Source organism: Camellia sinensis, chromosome 15 (assembly GCF_055761805.1).
Source record: "Camellia sinensis isolate YWXY chromosome 15, ASM5576180v1, whole genome shotgun sequence".
Lineage (NCBI taxonomy): Eukaryota > Viridiplantae > Streptophyta > Magnoliopsida > Ericales > Theaceae > Camellia > Camellia sinensis.
In genome coordinates, this window is record NC_138975.1 from 17266707 (window position 1) to 17278045 (window position 11339).

Genomic DNA, 11339 nt, shown 5'->3' on the forward strand with positions numbered 1-11339 from the left:
TGTTGTAATTCTAGCATGGCTTGAAGAATTCATAACATTTCTCACCATTAGACCTCATTTGATCATGTTTTGGAAACTAAGAACTCAAGTCAATATATTCATGACAAGTTCATATTATGTCTTTGAAGTTTCAAGTTGAATTTTGGCCAATTTACTTACTTTTGGGCCTTGATTTTGCGCAATAATCCTTAATTCTTCATGTTTTGTAAGTTTGTAAGTGTCTTCTCAAGTTTTGAGGCCAAGAGCTGTGTTTTGATTAGGTTGAATTCGAGTTTGAACCAATGAGAGCAATCTGGAAATCCCAGATTTTGCCTCTCCGCTGGAGCAGCGAATTCTATGCTCGAACGGCGACTCTGTGATCTTGCACTTCCGCTCGAGCGACCAGAAATCCGCTCGAGCGTGAAATGCATGCTCCTAGAAGTTCATATGTTTTGCCGAACGCTCGAGCGACAAAAGTCACATTCGAACGAAGGTCTAAGTCTCACGCTCAAGTAGGGATCGAGCGTCCATCAAGCGTGAAAATTAAGCAACCAGTACTTTTGTCAAAGTTTGCAGACCACTCGAGCGAGGAAGTTACACTCGAGCGGACCCTCACATTTTGCATGTTCACTCGAGTGAGAAAAGCCACGCTCGAGCGTGGACCTTATTTTCAGCAAGTTTTGAAAATATTTTTAAGTACATTTTTTTGCATCCTCATGCCATCCAAAGCATTCCTAGGCCAAGATTAAAACACTATAATGAGGATAAAGGCTAAAAACACACTAAGGACAAATGAAATAAGTTATGTACAATTCGAGCGTGTGTTTCAATGTATGTATCTGTCATGTTGTGTAGGTCACGCGCCTCAAGTTAAGTGAATTACCTACTTTACTCATGTATTTGGAGCCACTAGTTATCTGTGAGTAATAACTCTATAAAGTTATGTTTGACTTTAATTATTTTCTGATGATATGAAATGATCAGTTTTCTGAAATGCTATGTTTTGCATGAATGAATGATTGTCCAATTTTCTTAAAACGTAATTATGGTATCATTAGCAGAGGCCCTCGCCCAAGGGACATAATACTATGGCTTATGGTCATGAGGCCCTAGCCCGGGGGATAATACTGTGGCCCAGGCCCTCGCCCAGGAGAAACAATACTGTGGCACAGGCCCTCGCTTGGGGGAAACAATACCGTGGCCGATGTATGAGATATGTTACCCGGTACCGGAGGTTCCTTTTGGAACTTGATATGCTTGACCAAAGAGACATGTTTATGCTAATGGACGTACGACACGTGATTTGAATATGAATAAGACTACGACTCAGTTTCTGTTATAAACCTGATTATGATTCTGATTTGTTACGAGATTTGAAATCTATTCTAGGCATCATTCACTAAAATCTTTACTCTGTTATTATTCACTGGGCTTCCGCTCACTATTTATATTATGCATATAGGTGACCAGGCGCATGACCAAACCCAAAGTAGAGGATCTGGCACTTATGTTTTGTCAGTCAACCGTTGTGCCTCCGAGGAGGTTCCCTAGTATGATCAAGTCAAGTTTAAGTGGCAATAGTAAAGACCTTATATTTTTGTTTGTAATACGAACAAGTCTTTTGTTTTGCATATAAAAGCTATTTTCCTTTTTGGGCTACAACTGTATCAAATGTGATGAAAACCAATGCATCATGATGTCATATATATGAATATATTATATAAGGTTTCAAATTTCTGTCCCATGTATATTTGCACGGCTCTATGGACTACTCATATTTGGTATATTTGCTTCTGCAGTCCCCAATTAAATGTTATTCTATTAAGAGGCCTTCAATAATCCTAGGATTAGCGGCCGGTTACGACGCTAAACCTATAGGGGCGGGTTTGGGTTAAGACAATGACAATATAAAATTAGACAAAAATATTAGAGAACAGAAGAACCTTGTAGATAAATTAAACAGGTAATTTAACCAATTATGCAAGATTTTTCTCATGTGAAAAGAAATATATATTTGAAATCTCATATTATATTTTTTGCTCTATTTTTTTCTTTTACAGATTTTTTTGTTTATTTTAGTTTTAGTTTATTTGGTGTATTTAATTTTTTTTCTTCATAATCTAAGTTAGTTGTTAAAATTATAATAATGTAGTAGATGCGCTTATGCCTCCAAAATTTATTATTCATTTTTAAAAATTTTACAGCTACAACGTATAGGAAAAAAGTAGCAATGGCAACAAAAGGATAAAAGACCAATACAAAGAGCGATGTTTTGTGATCTCTTAAAAAATTTCAAATTCTCAATCCTAACATCTCATTAAACTCTTTCCTAGGTGGCACATCTATTCTTCTCTCACTATTTTCCTATTTTTTAATATATTTTACTTTTTTATTACTTAGGGATATATATAATATCATATGGATAGAATCTTTTCAAAATATTTATAGATAAAAGATGAGTTTAACTCTAATTCAAATTTCTTCATCAAATTTACATCCTACCCAAAGATATTTTAAAAAATAAAAAATAAATTAAACTATATATCTCAAAACCTTACTTCCATGACAATATGAAATTGGGCAAAAATATTGGAGAACAGGAGAACCCCGCAGAGAAATTAAACAGGTGATTTAACTAATTATGCAAGATTTTTCTTATGTGAAAAGAAATATATATTTGAAATCTCATATTATTTTTTTGCTCTATTTTTTCTTTTGTAAATATTTTTGTTTGTTTTAGTTTTAGTTTATTTTGAGTATTTAATTTTTTTTTCCCCTTCATAATCTAAGTTAGTTGTTGAAATTATAATAATGTAGTAGATGCGCTTATGTCTCCAAAATTTATTATTCATTTTTTAAAAATTTTACAACTACAACGTACAGGAAAAAATCTCTTAAAAAACTCCAAATTCTCAATTCTATCATCTCATTAAACTCTTTCCTAGGTGGCACATCTATTCTTCTCTCATTCTATTTTCCTATTTTTTCCTCTTTTTTAATATATTTTATTTCACTTTTTAATTACTTAGGGCATGGATATATATAATATCATATGGATAGGATTTTTTCAAAATATTTATAGACAAAAAATGAGTTTGACTCTAATTCAAATTCATTCATCAAATTTATATCCTACTCAAGGATATTTGAAAAAAAATAAATAAATTAAGCTATAAATCTCAAAACCTTACTTTCATGACAATATGAAATTGGACAAAAATATTGGAGAACAGAAGAACCCTGCAGAGAAATTAAACAGGTGATTTAATCAATTATGCAAGATTTTTCTCATGTGAAAAGAAATATATATTTGAAATCTCATATAATGTTTTTTGCTCTATTTTTTCTTTTGCGGGTTTTTTTGTTTGTTTTAGTTTTAATTTATTTGGTGTATTTAATTTTTTTTCTTCATAATCTAAGTTAGTTGTTAAAATTATAATAATATAGTAGATGCGCTTATGCCTCCAAAATTTATTATTCATTTTTTTAAAATTTTACAACTATGTCGTACAGAAAAAAAAAGCAATGGCAACAAAGGGCTAAAAGACCAATAAAAAAAGTGATTTTTGTGATGCAGTTGGAGTTCACCCACTTTTTTTAAAAAAAAAATTGTATCAATCGAGAAGAGTATTTGGAACACATTCATGAGTTTGAAAGAAGTTTTTATTCAATCTCATATATTTTTTGTTATATTTTGTTCTTCAATTATATTAATTTATGCGTTCGATTTTGTTGTAATATATAAGGAGGGCACTCAATTTAATTTCAAACGTAAGTAAACTTAATTATGTAGTAGCTCTAAAATATTTTTGCTTATATTTTTATTTTTTTTATTTGAGATCTTCACGAGTTTAAATTTGTTTCTTTGCATATATGTAGTGAGTAGGATTAAGTTTTTAAATGATAAGTTTTTCTTTTGCAGTAAAAAGTCAACTGCATAAAGGAATATTTGAAGCTCAAGATTGGATTTCAAAATCCTTAATGAATATACAAATAAATTACTTTGTTTTCAACTCATAATACTCTTTATATATATATATATATAACGAAAACCAATTGCAGACAAGGCCATTTGGATCCATTCGAAGAGCAAAAACTCAATATACATGTTTTTTACTTAATTAATATTTAATTGTTAATTTCAATTACATTATTGAATGTCATGTAATTTTTAAACAAATTGGATTCAATATGTGAATACTTCAATAAAAGTTTGGTTAATTTCTTATAAACAAAATTATTATTCAACTATGTTTGTGTTGAAATTATAAACACATTACATATCACTACAAGAATTTTTACTTTTGGCAGCTAAATTTCTAGTCGCCAAAAGTCAATTTTTAGTCGCCGAAGGGCTTTAGCGACTAAATTTTTTGGTCGCAAAATTAGTAGCCGAAGAGTAGTCGGGAAAGCTAATTGGCGACTAAAATTATTTTAGTCGCCAAATGTGTTCATTTGTCGACTAAATATTTAGTCGCTAAAAGGTTGAACATTAAATTAAATTAGACCCTTTTCGGCTACCAAACTTTTAGTTGCCTAAAGTCCCACCTTTTTAGCTACTAAAATTTTAGTCGGCAAAGAGTTCTGTTTTAGCTACTAAAAATTTAGCCGCCGAAAGTCCAAATCTTTGGCTACTAAATGTTTAGTCGGCAAAAAGTTCCACTTTTGGCTACTAAATATTTGGTCGCCTAAAGTTCTACATTTTTGGCTACTAAAATTTTAGTCGGTAAAAGTGCGTTTATAATTTAGTTTTTTGTTTTTAGCTACGAAATATTAGTCACCAAATGTTTGATTTTCTTTTGGCTACTAAAGTTTTAGTCGCCAAATGTCTTTTTTTTTTTTTGGCTACTAAACTTTTAGTCACTAAATGTCTTTTTTTTTTTTGGCTACAAAACTTTTAGTCGCCAAATGTCTTTTTTTTTTTTGCTACAAAACTTTTAGTCGCCAAATGTCTTTTCCCAATTTCTTTTTAGCTACTAATTGTTTAGTCGCCAAAAACATGATATTATGTTTTATCGCGAAATTATAATTTCTCCATAACCTATCTATATACAACGCCACCTGTAATACATATAAAAACAAAATGATACATACTATCAATCATTCTACAATCTGTATCCATATACCAAAAATAAATAACATTAAATATCAAAGTCCATACAAATCAACTATTGTCCAAACTAAAATAATAATTCCATACAAAATATATCGTACAAAAATCAAAGGTGGCCGTGACATCTGTACGGTCGTTCGGGGGCTGATTTGTATTTTCGCCTCCTTAACGCCCTTTTTCGGTTAAGTTTAATGCATTGTTGTCCTATTGGAATCCAAGTGGAAATCATTTTCTTTACTCAAAAATTTTAACTAGCAAAAGGCTTTTCAATGTCAAAATTTTCACTGTGGGGAGTATGTAAACCAATCAAATATAGCAACCATTTGAGTCAAAATCAAAGCCATAAATGCACACCCACAACCATACAAACAACACCAATATCTTTTCCTCATTAAGAACCTGGATAACATATCTATCCCACAATCCACACCTTAAAGCCTTACCACTAATAGTAGTTCCCACCATCATTTTGTGAGGGCCCAATTCCAATCCACTATCATAGAAAGAAACAAGAAGGCAACATAATTAATATCATATCTTCATACAAAGAAATACAATGACAATGAATACCCACCAGTCACCCCACATTTGATATTTCTCCCACTTGAAATGGAGCTATTGGGAACCATTGTAACTTTTATTTATTGGGAACCATTTAAATACATGTTCATCACTAATTGAGATGAATATTACCCACCAAAAATAAATAAATAAATTGATATGAAATGGAGCTACACATACAAAATTATAGGTGTTCTTGTGAATGATGAGTTGAAAAGGACATGTACACCAGAGAATTATTATGACAGCACATTGAGCATCTTGTGCATACACCAGACTAGCAAGAAAAATCAGGGGTTTCTAACAATTACCCAATTAAAGGCTAAGCAATATATTCAAATTGTGAGTTTACATATTATAAACCCAACATAGTATGCTACTTGCTTTCTACAGCAACTCCTAATGTTCTATTATTGTGACAACAATAAGTGTCAACAAGATACACATAATATTAGCATGTATTTATTCCTTCCTTTCCATTTTCAATGATGTCAATTTGTCAAATTTTGTATTCAGTCAGCTTTTTGGTTATATCAGCAAAATGCATATGTAATTACTCTGGCATGGGTGCAAACTAAACAACAGGCAAAGTGAAGTTTACTTAACATGGAATGCTAGTGAATTGTTAAACAAAAGTATACTTTCACTTAACATCAATAGAATGGTAAGACGAATTGTTAAACAAAAGTATACTTTCACTTAAACATCAATAGAATGGTAAGATAACTACATAATAATACATTCTGTTTATGATGCGCACCAATAAACAAGATTACAAAGGAAATTTGGTACTTCAATGCACATTACGTAAAATTGTGGACATGATATAATTATCACCAACATGTGGTTGTTAACCACTTCCAAACTCTCCTGTTTAGGTAACAAAATTTCTTCATCCCGATTAAACTTCCAGAATTTCAACCAAGTAATTTCCATTCCATTATACTACATCCAAATTCAATTCCAAATATGAAAAAACAGAGAATTAATATGCACATGTGTATATGCAATTGTGCATACAAATATGTACATACATATGTTATATATACATATATATATATATATATATATGTATATATATATATAGAGAGAGAGAGAGAGAGATCACCATTCAGGCAGAAAATTGTTGATGCCCCAACACTGTAGATCTAGACCTACTGACCCAGCAAGGTTTACTATATATTCATTTGTATTGATTAATTGAAGCACTTCTGTACTATTATTTTAACATATCTAATAAAACTCATTTGAAATCAAGAAAAATTCAAATCCCAAACCCCATTTGAAATCAAGAACATTAAAAGCCATCTGTTTGACCCTTTTTTTAAGGTGAAAAATTCTTACCCAAATGAATTTTGCAATCTTTTCACAGCAAAATAAAAGAATAAAAATGCTTGCAAGTATGTGCATAGAAAATACTAAAAAGAGAAGACCACATAAAGAACAACTCAAAGGAAATTTATATAATGGTCTCCAAAATCAGAAATTCATACTAATAAAAATCAAATATTACATTCAAATTTACCAAAAGGAACCCAATACATAGTGCAAAATATATGAAAGAAATAACTAATTAAGAGGAAACAAAATGAAGTACAAAAGAGTGGATAGGGTTTTAGGGATTTCAAGCCATACCTCTTCAATGAGAACTCTTTCGAACAAATAAGCTACTGAAAAAGACAAAGATCTTCTAGAAGCCTTCGAAAGCAAGAGACGAGAGTAAGAAATGATAAAGAGCAAGAGAACGGATAGAGAAATCACAGATAGAGAGAAAGGGAGAGGAAGAAACCATAGATTCCAGAACATATGTGTGCTTCCTCAAGTAATTCCAATACCTGCACAAGTAAAAAAGTTGAGATGAAATAGAGTAGTTTTTATCAAAGTAAAATGATTGAGTAATCTACGGAATTATCTCCATAACCATATCATGCTTTCTTAATACGCTTAACACCCAAATGACCACTGTGTACGATGAAACAATGGCATCATTTACAATAAAAATGTTGAACATTTATTGGATGTCAAACTCTCCCTTTTTCGAATAAGTTTAAGTCGTTTCTGGCTCTAACTCACAAACTGCGTGTGCTAATGACATTCTCTTTGTTGTCACAAGTCCTATATGTCACGGGGAAGCTGGCTGTGATATCCCTATGGTGGTTCCGAGACTGTTTCGATTTTTCGCTCCCTTAATGCCCTTTTTCGATTAAGCTTAAGGCGTTTTTGGCTCTAACTTCCAACCTACACTTGCTAATTACATGTCGTCTATTGTCACAAGTCCTATTTTTCATGGGGAAGCTGGTTGTGATATCTGTACGGTGGTTCGAGGGATATTTTGCATTTTTGCCCCCTTAATGCCCTTTTTTTATTAAGTTTAATGCGTTTTCGGCTCTAACTCCCAACCTACACATGCTAATTACATTTCGTCTGTTGTCACAGGTGCTATTTGTCATGAGGAAGCTGGTTGTGACATCCGTACGGTGGTTCAGGGGCTGTTTTGCATTTTCGCCCCCTTAATGCCCTTTTTTGGTTAAGTTTAAAGCATTTTCGGCTCTAACTCGCAACCTACACGTGCTAATTACATTCTATTTGTTGTCACAAGTTTTATTTGTCATGGAGAATTTGGTTGTGATATCCATACGTTGGTTCGAGAGTTGTTATGCAAATTAAAAGTTTTAGGGATCCCAATGTAACTATGCCAAATTTGCGTTTCCCAATCCACACAATGAATATAGTTCCTGATATTTTCATTCTCTACTCTTCTTAGTAACAAATTTGTGTTTTAACCTTCCTCAAAATTTGCTTAAATCTGTGGTAATCAATCTGTGTTACTAAATAGTTTAGAATTAGAATACCCCAATCATGTCCCAAATTCTTGCTTAATCCAGCTTGAATTTGGGATTTCTGTGTAAAAATCAACACAAACCCTATACCAAGTGTGGGAAATCAACACAACATTAACTCAAATTCAACACAAAATTAAACAACAAAAATCATATAAAACCCTAGGGCAAGTGTGAGAAATGGGGAAATAGAGGAAGGAAGAGAGAGAGAGAGGGAGACCGATCTAACTAATCGGCAAATAGAACTCAAGGCTCTGAATCTTCCAAATACTTATTGGAATCTCACCATCCAAACGGTTAGTAAACAAGAAAAGGTTCTGCAACTCACTCAGCAACCCTAATTTGCTTGGGATTTCCCCCTCAAGTTGGTTGTCATACAGCTGAAGATCATTGAGGGATTTCAAATTACCAAGTTCAAGTGGTATTCTACCCGATAAACGGTTTTCACAGAGGTAAAGAAGTGTCAGCTGGGTTAATTGTCCGAGAGAATGTGGGATAGGACCGGTTAAACCACAACGAACAGCGGCAAGTTGAGTTAAGCTACTACAATTTCCCAACCCTAGTGGAATACCACTGCTAAAATAGTTGAAAGACAAGACCAAAGTGTCCATTTACTTGAAACTACCCAAACCCAATTGAATAGTACCCTTTAGACTGTTATTACTAACATCAAGATACATTAGCTCCTCAAGATTATTCAAACTCTCCGGTAAATCCCCAACAAATTGATTATCATTCAAGTAAAGTTCTACCAATTTGGTACAATTTCCTATGGAGGAAGGAATGGTGCCTGACAATTGATTACCATATAGCCAAAGAGATGAAATCTCACTCATGTTGCTAACATTCAATGGGATCAAACCATTAAGTTCGTTCACATCGAGCCAAACAGTATCCAAATGTGGGATTCGAAACAAAGATTCAGGGATTGAACCTTTCATGAAATTAGAATACAAGTTTATGAATCTCAAATTCAGAAAATTCCCAAAGCTCTCTGGTATATCACCAGTGAAGCTGTTTTGGGAGAGTTCCAAGTATTCAATGAGACTACAATTACCTAATTCAGAAGGGATTGAGCCTGTGAAACCATTGTTGCTGAAATCAATGGACTTCAATTGGGTCAATTCAGCTATCTCAGGTCCTAATCGACCCAATATTTGAAAACCAGAGAGGTTTAAAGAAACTACAAAATGGTTGTGGTGATGATTGGAGTCACATTAAACTCCAACCCATGAATAAGAAGTGGAATCACATTTGACTTCAATTGAATAATTTTGTAGCCCCAAATTCAATTACTCGTATGATAATCAATCGCAAAAATACACAAACAAACTCAGAAAAAAGAAAGAAAAAATTAATAATTATGATGAGAAATGATCAATCTCGCACCAATAGATACAATGCTATACAACAAAGAGCAAGAACGAATCTTTGTACGCCATTCCCAGCCGCTTCGAATCGGATTCCTGTATCGATCGCCACCGACCCATTAACCTTAGAAATGTTCAGTATGAAGCGTCCGGCTCCCATGTCCTCCGTGGCCAAGGTGGGTTGAACCGGGTTCACAATCGATTCGAGAGAGCCAAGAGGGTAGTACGAGTGATTGATTCTCTGTGTGAGAGAGAGAGACAGGGGAAGAGCAAGAGAGAGAAAGAACCGTGTGAAGAAGTAATAGATTTGAGCAAAAATTTAGGCGCTAATATGAAATTTTTCCTACTAAAATTTTGAACAGATCTGGCGACTAAATTTTAGTCGCTGAAGATAGGTTAACAAAGATTAAAAAAAAAATTACTTTTTGTCAGTTGAAGGTAACTAAAATAATTTTTTGTCGTTGAAAGTAAGTTTTTGGCGACTAAAACTTTAGTCGCCAAAGAGAAAAAATAATTTTTTTATTTTCCATTCGGCGACTAAATATTTTAGTAGCCAAAAGTCAATATACGGCGACTAAATTTTTTTTTATCGCTGAAAGTAAGCTTTTGGCGACTAAAACTTAAGTCGCTAAAGAGAAAAAAAAAATTATTTCCCATTCGGCAACTAAATATTTTAGTAGCCAAAAGTCAATATACAACGACCAATTTTTTTTTTTTGTAGCCAATTCTGGCATTTTTAGCGACAAATGTTTTTTTTAGTCGCCAATAATGAATATACCCCAACTAAAAAAATGTTGGTCGCCAATTTTGGCCGCCAAAGGTGCATTTTGTTGTAGTGTATTAATGATCAAAATTTTAAAATTTAATTTGAATGTTTTATGTATTTAGACAAAAATCATAGGTTAGAAATTTTTTTCCATGGTTGTTGAATTTTATTTTCACATGTCACTGCCATAGAAATATTTATGTCATGCGCGTTCTGTGGTTAAGACTTTCTTATTTAAAATGAATGATTATATTATCATGTAACATAAAGTAAAAATAAAACTAACTAAGATGTTAAAAAAAAAAAAAAAAGTGATGCTATTTTTATTTTTTTTTATTTAGTAGCTTCAAAATACGAAAGTTGTTGAAATTTATAGGTTATAGACACAAAACAAATTTAAAAAAATAAAAAAGTGATCCTTGAATTTTCTTAATTAAATAGCTTTAGAATACAAAAACTATTAAAAATAGAGTTAAAATTTGTATAATAAGATAACATAAATGTTTATTTTTTAACTACACAAAATTTAAATTTTAAAAAATTATAGATTGCATTTAACTCTTCTATAATTTTAACTTACTACGGTTCTTACTTTTGAGTTCTGTTTTACCAATTTTAACAAATTATAGGTGACATTTTACTCTTATCTAATTTTTAAACTACCATTCTCTCCAGTTATTCTATTATTAGAGTTATATTAGATGTTTTTC

The 11339-nt window shown here is 32.2% G+C and overlaps 1 pseudogene; it reads right to left on the minus strand.

The window, feature by feature from the left end:
- Positions 1-8717: 8717 nt before the first annotated feature.
- LOC145812828 (uncharacterized) lies at positions 8718-10023 on the minus strand (annotated as a pseudogene).
- Between the last annotated feature and the right edge of the window lie 1316 nt (positions 10024-11339).